The following is a 13,191-nucleotide window of genomic DNA, read 5'->3' as shown; positions in this document are numbered from 1 at the left end:
ATGTTTTAAAAGTACAATTAGTTCTGATCAGAATCACTAGCTATGTGCAAGTATGTTAAAACAAATTGCAGTGCATTTTTACTGTCCTAAACAATGGCCAAATAACTCAGACACCATTGCCATGAGCACGTAGGTGAGGGCGGGATTAGGGGGCAGGGTAGAGGAAGCTGGGGGATGGAGGGGGACAGCATTTCGAAAAACAATATGCTCAAGTTTCAAACTTACATACCAACTTATTTATGTTAGAAAAAAAATTATTTATGAGAAAAAGCTACTAGTCTTGCCATTGTTTCAAACTTTCCATTCAAAGGTAAGAAGTGCCTGTAGCCTTCATGGCCCTACACCAGTGGTTCTCAAACTTTTACCAGTGTGAGATTTACTTGGACTTCTTTACTGGAGGACTCATTACAACACAGATTGCCGGGCCACCTCTCAGGATGTTCTGATTCCATCGTTCTGGGATAGGTTGTGAGAGTTTGTATATTTAAGCAGTTCCCTAGCAATGGTGATGCTCCTGGTCCGGGGACCACACTTTGAGAACCTACGTTCTACACACCAGTGGGCATGCTAGACAGGGGCTGGCTGGCTTCTGTCTTTTTCAGAATTACCGTGGAGCATAAACATCCACTAAGGCCCTGTTTCTCATGGCACTCTGGAAAATGATTCAACGACATGGCTTGGAAAAGAGGTCCAACTTTTTGCCTCATTGTCTGTGTTCTGAATCCAACCTAGTTTAATATTTTGGAAAATGTTACCCTTTTCTGTACCGAGCAAAGTAAATATTTTGTCAGTTGTTAAGGATGAGCTGCAGAGTAAGACCTAAAGATGTATCCAAATTCAGCAGGAAAGCTTGGAGCTGCTTTGGAACTTTTTCCAGATTGTGATTTGTAATGTATTTCAGAAGCCAGCAGAAATACCAACCACTCGATCTATTAAGAAAAGGCTGAATGAACCTTTTCACAGCACTTTTTTTTTTCCACACCAACTCTCATTACGCTTGGCAAAGAAAAGAGAAAGAAGTGAAAAAAAAATGCTTTTCTGTCCATAGGATTTCATCTGAGCATTGTTCTCACATAAAGAACTTAGTAGCAGAGAGTTTTAGAATTGGAAGATCTTGAACAATTCCTTTGTGACAGTTAAAACAACTAAGGCTCAAGGAAGGTAAGTCATTTGCCCGAGGACCAGACAGTGGCAGAGCTGGAGCTGGAGTTAAGCTCAAAAGCTCTTGGCTCCTGGGTCAGCACTTTTCTTACCATGACACGCCACCTTCCATGCAGCACAATCCTAAGAGACCCATTTGAAAAACAAACAAAAAACAAATCCTACCAGTAGTGTATTTCATGCTGTGGTTTCCCCCCTAAGTCACTCGGGTATGGTTGGCTTTGCATAACGGCGACAGTGCTGGGGAGCAGACAGGAGAGGTCCTGGAGGGCGCTTTTCTCATCTTCCTTGCTAGGCATTTCCCGAATCATTTTCCTTTATAGTGATTTGGGTTTTTAACGTGATGGGTGGGTGGAGATAGTACAGACACAAACCTCATGGTAAGAAAGATAAGCCCCACATTTTGACAAAGAAATATGTGGGGAGGACTTAGAAGGGCAAAGGGTCTTAGAGATCATTAGGTTCACACGTCTCATGTACGGATGAGGAAACTGAGGGTCTTAGGAGCCCAGGAACTTGCTGGGTGTTCAATCTATTCAGTGGCAGAGTTCATGCCTGATCACAGGTCTCTTGTCCTGTAGCATGTTACCACTTGGACCTTATCATCCTGTCTATTGTACTATGGTATGTTGATTTAAGCCAGAAAAATGCATGCTCCACTGTGAGTCTAGATCCAACAATACTGAATCTATTCAGCTTTCAGAAAGAAATATGACAAGGGTGCCTGGGTGGCTCAGTTGGTTGAGCATCTGACTTTGCTTCAGGTCACGATCTCATGTTCATGGGTTCGAACCCCACATCGGGCTCTGTGTTGACACCTCAGAGTCTGGAGTCTGTTTCAGATTCTGTGTCTCCCTCTCTTTGCCCCTCCCCTGCTCATGCTCTGTCTCTCTTGGTCTCTCAAAAATAAATAAATAAATAAATAAATAAATAAATAAATGTTAAAAAAATTTTAAAGAAAGAAATATGGTAATAATAATAGCTAACATTTCTTTTTTTGTGTTTTTTTTTAATTTTATTTTTGAGACAGAGTGCGAGTGGGGGAGGGGCAGAGAAGGAGACACAGAATCTGAAGCAGGCTCCAGGCTCTGAGCTGTCAGCACAGAGCCTGACGCGGGCTCAAACCCATGAACTGTGAGGTCATGACCTGAGCTGAAGTTGGATGCTTAACTGACTGAACCACCCAGGAGCCTCAACAGCTAACATTTCGTGAGTGCTAACTCTATGCTAGGCATTGTTCTAAGCTCTTTCCATGGACTATGCATTTAATCCATCATATCACTGAGGAAGATAGAATACTGTAAGGCAGGACGTGGAAATTAAAGATGAAATTAAGTAATGAATGTGAAGCACTCATGAGGCCTGTGCTATTTTCCCAGGACATGTTATTGTCTGTTAAATGTGATAATATTAGTAAAGGGTTTAAAACGGCTCTTGGCTCACAGAGCTTACTACATACTAGCTGTTATTATCACATTTTTCTCTGTTTCTTCAGGTGGAACAGACCAAAGCAACTGGATCTAGATAAAAGTTATGAGCCATGTTAGATTCAAACACAGGTAATATCCTTGGGAACCAGCTGCCACCAGCGGAGACCACAGAGACCACAGTGGAACTTGGATGAAAATGCTCTCAAAGGCCAAAGGCTAAAGCCAGAGACCACAAAAGAACTGAATTAAACAAGTTTTTACCGGGCCTTGGTTTCAAGGAGCTCAGAGGGTTTACCAGACTTCTTGTCGGCCTTCATCACACCCAAGTTAGAGGGAAAAGTGAATATTGTATGAAGATGGCTTTCATATGAAGGCAGTCTGCAAAAGCAAAACTGATCACTCAAAGCCAGTGGGTGAGGACCCAATTTCCTTAACAAGAATGCACGGATCTACTGGTGAAGGAAAAGAATATCACCGTTAATTAAGATGAAACAACAACACTACTACTCATTAAAGTACCCAAGGCAGGTAGACTGCCTTGTAAATTGACCACTTGGGAATGTTTGGCTTACCAGGTACTTGCACACCGGCAAGAAACTCGGGAAATCCAGACAGAGTCCACCCTGCTGCTGCTCACCTCCTCTCCTATCTGGCAGCCAGAAAGGATTTGTTCTGTTTTGTTACGGAGGGATAAACTAGGATCAGTGAGTGGAAGACTCATGAAGGTAGATTTTTGGCTCGAGAGAACACTTTTCAAAAATTAGATGACCCAATGATGAATGTGCTGCTAGCTAAGGTGATGTGTGCTCTGTAGGTGATCAAGGAGAAGCCCCAGGAACACACATTCGGTATGCAATTATGGGTATCATAATTTTCATTATCGTTGTAATCATTATCTTATTAGCATTCCACCAGGCAGATATGGGCATTGATTAGTGTTGAAAATGGTTCCACCAAAAGAGGCCAGTTGATTTTAGGTCAAACTTGACTTTGAATGAAGGTTCTATCATTTACCAGTTATATGATTTACAGCTGGTAATTAAACCTCTCTAAGCCTCAGTTTCCTCATCTGTGCAACAGAGATTACAATAAGTACCTCTCTTGTTCATTTATTCATTCACCCGATACTTACAAGGCATCTACTGTGGGCAAGGCGCTTTTCTCGGTGTTGAGGATTTGGTGATGAACAAGATAGACAACATCTTTATTCTCCATGGGGTCCACATTTCAGAGTATGTGGAGAGAGTCAGAAACTATACAAGTAAAAATAAATATAACAAACTAATAAGCTGATTAAATACTTATGCAGGTAGTAATAAATGTTGTGAATCAAACAAGATACGATGTCCAGGATATCTTTAGTTAGGATGGCCAAAGAAGACTTCTCTTAGAATGTGACATATACATTGGAACCTAAAATAAGAGAAGGGGCCCTATGACCTGAGCTGGACTACTGTGTTTGGAGTGGGGTGGGGTGAGTAGTTTCAGATGAAGTTGATGGAGAGGATTAAAGGAGGTAATATAGGATGATCTGCCTTACAGTTCACCATGCACAGAAAGGACTTGTGTTATTCCTACTAAAAAAATTTCATGACACATCGATGCGCTTGTGTAGACGGCAGACAGAGGCATCACTTCTCTATTCCTGGATGCCCCCAAATGCCCGGGTCTCACCACCCTGCTAATACCCAATCCAATCCTAGCATGATCTAAATTTTAACCACTGGAGAGTACAGCATTTCAGAGCTAGAGGAGATCTTGGTCGTTCCAAACATGAATTAAGACATCATGATAATGGGTAATCTGAGGGTTCCTTGGAGCAGCCTCTGAAGCCCTGAGAAACAGAAGATTGGGGTGGTTAAGAGGATGGGACCCTAGGCCTCCTGCTATTACTTCAACCAGAAGAATTCTACAAGTGTCTGTTTTATTTTTTATTTTTCACTTGAAAACTGAGTTGTTTTGCTAAAGACAACCCTAAAGCTTGAAAGTCTAGTTTTGTGGGTAAGGAAATTGAGCCTCAAAGAAGTTAAATGACACACTCAAGGTCATTTAGCTGATAATTGGCCAAGTGGAACTAGGACCCATCTCCTGACCTCTGATTTAATAATTTCTCCCTATGTTTTGTTAAATAAAACACATACACCCCCCTGTATAGGTATGGAATTTGTTTCTGTGCAACTTTGTGCTAACCAATTACCTTTAGTACAAATGTATATCTGAGTTCTGATGCTTTGGAAGATATCACTTCTATTTAATTAATTTTGAAACAACAAATACAGATCCTGTTTTCAGTGTCTTGCAGTTCACAGAGGTTTCCTCAGAAAGAAAAGATGTTTCAGTTAGAGTCTAGGAGTAAAATGTGAGGGAATAGGATTAAGGCAGAAATTTCTGAAAAAAAAAAAAAAAAAAGTTTTAGAAGTTGAATTAGTCTTTCTTTCCTCCCCTAAGGGAAAACTAAAGCTAAAAATTGGTGAACTACACCAACTGGTGTATTTTGCTAGAAAAAACAGGTGTAGTTTACTAGAATAAACTATGGAGTTGGGGGTCAGAAACTGGCAGAGGTTTAGGAAAAGAACAAAAGATATGATTTGCACGATGCTGAGAATGAACAAGGGTACCCAATTCTAGGAATCACTACCTTTGATAGTGGCAACTGTTTTTGTTCTGTTTAGACTCAATTTCTCGTGGAGAAGTGGGGGCCACATGGCTACTCCATGAGAAGCAGGTTTGGAAGAAGAGAGAAATCTGCAAATATTTGTGAAGACATATGTCAAACACCTGCTTCAGGGACAAGAAGTTGGGCAGGAGGGTTTGATCAAATGGAGGCAAATTTCCTAGTTGGAAAGGGATAGTAACAACGGGCAGCCTTTGGTACTTTATTCTGTTTTTGACCATCCAAGCACTACTGCCTCATAGGACGAGGTAATTTCAAGTGTTTCCTGGATTAGCTGACAGCAGTTAAGAATAAGTTGTCTCCCTTTTGGTCAATTAATGCCAGCAACTAAAGCAAAGGGACAGGAGCATTTTCACTAGGTTTCAAATCTTCCGAGCTCAAGGGACTCTCAGAAGAAGGCTGATAGTTTTCTCTTCAACTGAGAGTAAAGCTGTTCCAAAAACTCCTACAACTAAATGGAAAATAAAAAGACCCAAATGAGGCCAATACTTGCAGTAAGTATAAATGACTATCTTTGCTCTAGATAGACTTCATTCAAATTGCTAACGCAAAGTAAGCAAATTCACAAATGAGGAAATGCAATTAGTAAATACACAAATGAGGAAACATTCACACTAAAATCACAATGAGATGCTGTACCCCCTCCTATTGCATGAGAGCTGACAAGGGGGCAGTGAGGTTGGTGACCTCATGCATTGCCGGAGAGCGGCGTAAATCGATACAGCCCTTCCAGAAAGAAAGCAATTTGGCAACACATATTGAGCTATAAACACGGTCATACCACATGACCAGTGATCCCACTTGTCAGACTCTATCTTAAATAAAAATATGTGAAAAGCTATAACCATAAAGATGTTGGAAGAATGTTTAAAATATTACAAAGTTAGAATGGGCAAGGAATTTCAATTCAATTCAGCGAATGGTAATTGAATATCCACCAGTAGCTGGGTATAATAAAGGAGAGTTCCTTTCCTCAATAATTAATAATCACAGCTTAATGCCTGTACTCTTTTCAGTATTAGGCACCCTTTGGAAAGAAGGTTATGGAAACACGAAGAGATTAAAATGTGTGCAATATATTAAGTTTAAGAAGCACAAACATTATATTTATCATAATGTTCAGAGGGAAAAAAGAAAATGAAAAAGCCCTGAAGGAAATAAACCAAAATGGTACCAATGACAGAATCATGGGTCATGTTTTCTTTATCTTAATTTTTCTCTAATGTCAGTTATATTACTTTTAAAATAAAGAACAATAATAAAATGGAGTAGAAAAACAGAGAAAAATAAAGCAGTGATTGAATAAAGAAGAAGATCAATGAGGAAAGTCCCAAGTACACTTAAGAATTTTTATTCATTTAAAAATTGCTTTTAATTATATATCTGTAGTAATTGATTAGCACTAAGGACTTGTCAATTTAATAAACTGTTTTATTTTAGTAGAAAAATTGTGAGGGTTCTAAAACAGAGATTTATTGAACCTCACTCATGGAGACCTTCAGAATCTCACATAAATAAATTACTTGGAAGCAGGAATTTAGGAAATGGTGCTATCTAAAAATGATAGGCAAAAATTTACTGCAAAGGTTTGGGCTTGAAGAACAGAGAAGATTCTGGGGTCCCAAAAGTGGCTCTTCCTGGCACGGACCTTCCTGCAGGTAATGGAGCAGAATAACCTCTTCAGCAAGGAGGAGAAGCCTCACCGAAGGGCAAGGGAGGCCCTTAGTGGCAGGGATTTCTAGGTATTCTGAGTCCCCCAAATTAACTGCTCCAATTCCCTGGGCCCTGCTCTTCCCAGGACACTGGAAGATACTGTGTGTTCAGCTAACATTATGGTGTAAAATCCCATGGGATTAAACTTTGTGGGATTTATTTTTTTACTAAAATACCTCTGTTTGGAGGCCACATACATAAAGGACTTCTTTTTTTTTTTTTTTTTTTTTTTTTACATGACCATTGAAGGTTCTTGGATTTTTCTTGTACTTTGATCCAAGCAGGTGTGGTTTGGAGCTCCTCATTCTACATCTCACCTTAGGGGCCTCGGATCTCTCATATATCTTTTCCCGTCTTCCATGGCAGTGGTAATCCAAAACCTTTCCTTCCCTCCATGAGTGGTTGATACAAGATGAGCACAGATGCATTTAATTAAGTCATTGGCCACTGGGTGCCATGAGCTGTTGGAATCACATTCTGGATATTAAAAAGGACTTTGCAATCTACCTAATCTAGGTTACAGAATCAATTCCCAATTTCTTCATATTTCCTGGAGAGTCTGTTTCCTGAAACCCACTCCTGGCATCAATTTCCATATCAACCATTGTTCTTGATTCCAGGCAATTGAAACTGATCTGATTATAATTAACCTGACAACAACTCCACCCCCACCCCACCCCTAATTTTTGAAAGGGTACTGGGGGCTCATAGAACTAAACAGAGTCTGAAGGATCAGGTTCATAAAGTGCCAGGAACAGGAGCTCTGAAAGTGTTGGTTGATCTTACAAGCTGGTTCCAGTTCTATGTTAGAGAGAAATTACGAAAAGTAGTAAAAGGCGTAAAAAGATCTTATTTATATATGTGTAGTATGTGTAATGAAAATATCTGCCATTGACTTAAAAAAAAATTTTTTTATGTTTATTCATTTTTGAGAGAGAGAGAGATAGAGTGTGAGCAGGGAGGGGCAGAGAGAGAGGGAGACACAGAATCTGAAGCAGGTTCCAGGCTCTGAGCTGTCAGCACAGAACCGGATGCGGGGCTTGAACTCACAAACTGTGAGGTCATGACTTGAGCCGAAGTTGGATGCTTAATCAACTGAGCCACCCAGATGCCCCCTCCACCACTGACTTTTAATTGTGATTTTACCATTAACTAGTTGTATAACCTTGCATTTTGCATTCTGAGCCTTAATAACACCCTATGTAAAAAGAACCAGTTTAGAGCCTGTTTAAACTATGGCTTCCTTCTAGCTTTCATATTCCTTGAGTCTATACCAACAGCGAGGACCTGCCTAAGACCTCTTCTCTCCTGCGCCCCTGCCCCTGGGAAGAACACAGCTAGGGAAGCACAGACCACTTCTGTTAAAACCCCAATGCAGCCACGGAATCCTTCTCAACACGGAGCTCCAGACAGCTACTAGCCGTCGGCTGGAATCTGCACGGAATGGGAAATCAATTTGCCATTCTCTCTCTGTACTTGTTCTGTTTTCACAGGATGAGCTAAACCAGAAGAGCCAAGACATCCAAAGAGCATCAGGAAAAGTCTTTGCTGAAAAGAATCTTCAAGACCAGCTTGTGCCCTGCTGCTAAACATCAGTTCAGCTTGTAAAATCTCCCTGGTAACACCGTACAATAAGGTACCATCTAGTCAGCCTGGAAGTTTCATCATATAACTCAAACACGCTTCAGGGGCTCTCAGTATGGTGTCCTTCACTCCATTCTTAAAGGCCTTGTTTTTTGTCCTCCATTCTCCTTGTCCACACACCTGACGACTGTCCCATTTATATTCTGCTGGAACCCTCCAAACTAAACATAATGGAACTGAGGGAAACCTAGAAAAGCCCTGGATCCGATTCACTTGGTCTCCATAATCAAAAGAGTCTGGAAACAGAAATGTCAGGACTTTGTAAATTTCAATCAGGACAAAGTAGGGGAGAAGCAGTCTACTGAAAGAAAAACTATTTTCAAAAATGAAACAGGAGTCTTGACGATTCTCCCAACTTAGAAGGCTCATCTCACCAAATACGATGCATTGGTCAGGGTTAGTTTTGGCTACAGATACCACAAAGACTCGACTTCACGGTGCCTTGGAGCAGGGAATAACAGGTGCCAGCCCATGGACTCAATCCAGCCTGCTGCCTATTTTTGTATATTGAAATTTTATTTGAACACAGTCACTCCTGTGTGTATGTGTTGTCTGTGGCTGCCTCTGTAATCCACCAGTAGAGCTGCACAGTTGTGACAGACATCTATGTGGCCTCCAGAGCCTAAAAGGTTTATTAGCTGTCTCTTTACTAAACAAGTTTGTAACTTGTTGGTTTGTAACTTGTAAGTTTGTAAGTTGTTAACTGCTGCCTTAGAGTATCAATGTAGTTCCCTCTCATAAGTAAGTCCAGAGGCCAGCAACACAGGAGTTAATAGCGTCATCAGGGAAAGGACTCCCTCTGTCTTTCTGCTTTGACATCCTAGCACATGGCTTTCCTCATCAAGATGACCCCATGGTTTCATGGTCCAGAATGGCTTCTGAGACTCTTATTACCATTTCTAAAAAGCAAGCTAGAAGAAAGAGGAAAAGCAGAAGAATAAAGGCTGGAGAGGGGGGGATTGCCTTCCTGATGAGCCCTGATTAGGTAGCTTTCCTGAAGTCCCGCAAAAACACTTCCATTTACATTTTATTTGCCAGAACTTATCCATTTGCCATATCTAGCTGCAAAGCAGACTGGGAAATAAAGATTAAAAAAAAATTGGTAACCATGTGCCCCACTGAAAATAAGTGTATTACTTTGGAGAAAAGAAACAATGTATGCTGAGTTAGCAGGTAGCAGTCTTGGCTACCAAAGAGTATTTAGTGAAATCATGCATAGCAGATTTACTGATAACTGATACCTTGTTTCATTTGGGGATGGAAGTTTCTGAAGAATGCGGAATTTGTATTCTGGCATTACAAATTATACTTCTTTTGTCTTGTGTCTTAATCATTTGGTATGCGTATGTCTTATGTTTAATCACTTGGTACGTCAATTAATATCAGTGACTTAGTCCATTTGGGCTCTTTTAATACAAATATCAAAACTATCACGCACTGGGAGGCTTAAACAACAAACACTTATTTCTTACAGTTCTGGAGTCCAAGGTCAAGGTGCCAGCAGATTGATGTGTCTGTTGAGGACCCAGTTTCTGGTTTATAGGCAGCTTTCTTCTCACTGGGCCTAACATTGGTAGAAAGAGAGTGAGAGAGCTCTCTTGGATCTTTTTAAGGGCACTAAACCCATTCATGGGGGCTCCACTCTCATACCCTTATCACCTCCCAAAGGTTGCACCTCTTGTCACCATTGCCTTTTGGGTTAAGATTTCAACATACGGATTTGGCGGGGGGACACATTCAGTCCATCGCAGTGATTGATTGATTCACGCATACAACAAGACTTACTGAGGACCGACACTCTTCCAGGCACGGGGTGAGGCAAAGGCAAAGTGCAATGACCCCGAGTCCCTGCCCTCAAGGAGTCTGAGTCAACAGGGGAGAGAAGCAAGCACAGGGACAATGGCGTTTCAGGGAGAGAAGTTTCCTGGGGAAGCAGATATCGACACACTATGGAAAGCACACAGGAAGGTCTTGAGACTTGCGCTCAACATGGAAGAACTAGCTAGAAGTATTTTGCAGGGTGAAGGACGGGGAGCAAGGGCATTCCAATATGAGGAAGGAGTGTGTGCAAAGACATGAGGAGAAGAGAGGGTGGTACATGTAGCCTGGCTGAGCACAGGGTGTGCTGGGGGGCACAGGAGATTATCTGGAGAGGTGGGCACAGATCACCCCCAGAACAGAAGGGACCTCTGCATAAAAGGCACTGAGTTTCCTCTGGACAGTGATGAGTGGGCACTGAAGGATACCACTTAGGAGAGGGACACGATCAATCTGTGTTTCATAAAGATCATTCTGGTCATAGTGAGGACAGACTGGGGTGGGGCAAGAAGTAGGAAGACAGCAGGAGCCTTCCATTTACTCCTTGTCACATATTTTGCAATTATGTTTAAGTATGATCTTGTATTGTTGTAAGAGAATATCCATTCAGCCAACGGCTACTTAGTAAGGGAATATAATGGATAAAATTAACCTATACAGTAAAACCTTGGATTGTGAGTTACTTCTTCTGGGAGTGTTCTGCAAGAGGACCAAACATTTCTAATAAATTTTAACTTGATAAATGAGCAATGTCTTCCAATACGAGTATTACATGACACTGAATGTCACATGATCACAACTGAGCCAATGGTTTCTGTCTCTCTCTCTCTCTGTCTCTCTCTGTCTCTGTCTCTCTCGCTCCGGGATTGTGGGTGATAATCAATGCAATGTCACATTCCTGCAAAATCCTCAAAAGGAGGCAAAAACAAGTGTCATTGGATAGGTTCCTTGTTAAATTTGCACGAAAAGGATTCCATTGAGCCTATGGGTAGCAGTGATTCCATTAGTGATAGTGAAAGTCGTCCTACACAATAACCCCCCTCTCTCTTGTCTCCCTCACACCAGCCACGAAGGTTTTCAAAGGTAGGTGCAGGTGAATTTGTTTTTCTTTATATTTTGTATTTTATTATTTTGTGTCATATTACAGTATCTTAATCATTTTTATATGAATATTTTTGGGTTGTGGAATGAATCATCTGAGTTTCCATTATTACTTATGGGGAAATTCACTTTGATACGCAAGTGCTTTGGATTACGAGCGTGTTTCAGGAATGAATTATGCTTGCAAAACAAGGCTTTCCTGTATTTCTTTTCTTTTTCTTTTCTTTTTTCTTTCTTTCTTTTTTTTTTTTTATGAGTTCAAGCCCCATATTGGGCATAGAGCTTACTTTATTTTTTTTAATTTTTATTATTTTTTTTCAATATATGAAGTTTATTGTCAAATCGGTTTCCATACAACACCCAGTGCTCATCCCAAAAGGTGCCCTCCTCAATACCCATCACCCACCCTCCCCTCCCTCCCACCCCCCATCAACCCTCAGTTTGTTCTCAGTTTTTTAAGAGTCTCTTATGCTTTGGCTCTCTTCCACTCTAACCTCTTTTTTTTCTTCCCCTCCCCCATGGCTTTCCTGTATTTCATTTAATCTTTGCAGTCATTCTGTGGAGCCCCATCTTACACAGGAGGTAAGTGGGGCTGAGAAAGGTGAGGCGGCTTGCCTAAAATCTCACAGCCGACTGAACGGTAGAGTAGGGTTTGCGTTAAGGTTTTCTGATCCCAAGTCCAGTGCTCTTTAAAACTGCATGTTGAGGGGCGCCTGGGTGGCGCAGTCGGTTAAGCGTCCGACTTCAGCCAGGTCGCGATCTCGCCGTCCGTGAGTTCGAGCCCCGCGTCGGGCTCTGGGCTGATGGCTCGGAGCCTGGAGCCTGTTTCCGATTCTGTGTCTCCCTCTCTCTCTGCCCCTCCCCCGTTCATGCTCTGTCTCTCTCTGTCCCAAAAATAAATAAACGTTGAAAACAAAACAAAAACAAAAACAAAAACAAACAAAAAAAAAAACAAAAAAAAACACTGCATGTTGAGAGCAACAAGCATTCCAGACTCAACCTGTCACCCCTACATCCAGTCCAGGCAGCGCTATTTGCATATCTTGGCAGTAACATATCTTAGTGGCTTTAAATGTAGGAAAACACGGAGGCATTTCCCTTCAGCCACTTTATGAAGCAAGATATCAAGAGAGTTTTATTAGGCTTTGGCAAATACTCTTAATAGGAAAAACCAACCATATATTTTATTATTCTTTTGTCCAGTGCTGTGGCAATTATTCAAACACTCACGAAAGATCTATGTTTGTCTGTAATTCCAACTTTCTGTTTGATTATGGTCCATGTTTCATCATTTGTGAGAGGAGTAATAAGAATAGACTTATTCAAAAGAGACTTGCTTAAAGTCTAAGATCGACTAAATTAAGTAATAGTTTTATGTTTTTAATTGCTCACACAGATTTTCGTCTTCTCAGAAAGAACTTTCCAGATACTTGCTCTCTTCTCATGACCTCCATGTTTGAGCGGGAGGCTGCCCCTTATTTATTATGCCATCCTATACTCTGTCAAAACATTTGAAAGCCTGCATTGTGACAGTTTCCTCATCTTTGTTTTTCTCCACTAGATAATAAGATCCTTGAGGTCAGCAACAGAGTATGTACTTGTATCTCCAGGCACACTAACCGGCATTTGATAGCCCACAATAATTGTTTC

At 41.1% G+C, this 13,191-nt stretch overlaps 1 protein-coding gene and 1 long non-coding RNA gene across 17 annotated transcripts in view; one reads left to right on the top strand and one right to left on the bottom strand.

Moving 5' to 3' along the window:
• AIG1 (androgen induced 1) overlaps positions 1–13,191 on the bottom strand; it is a 314,280-nt gene that overhangs the window by 173,922 nt on the left and 127,167 nt on the right. The gene's annotated exons all lie outside the window — the stretch shown is intronic.
• LOC123609105 lies at positions 422–4,743 on the top strand. Of its 2 annotated transcripts, none has more exons than XR_006717613.1 (2): positions 422–1,161; positions 2,657–4,743. It is a non-coding gene; the product is annotated as an uncharacterized LOC123609105 (long non-coding RNA). The 2 variants fall into 2 exon arrangements; XR_006717614.1 differs by lacking the exon at positions 422–1,161 and adding an exon at positions 2,322–2,370.

This window comes from Leopardus geoffroyi, chromosome B2 (assembly GCF_018350155.1).
Source record: "Leopardus geoffroyi isolate Oge1 chromosome B2, O.geoffroyi_Oge1_pat1.0, whole genome shotgun sequence".
Taxonomy (NCBI): domain Eukaryota; kingdom Metazoa; phylum Chordata; class Mammalia; order Carnivora; family Felidae; genus Leopardus; species Leopardus geoffroyi.
Note: the sequence above shows the minus strand (reverse complement) of the source record. Positions and strands in the feature narration are given on the sequence as shown.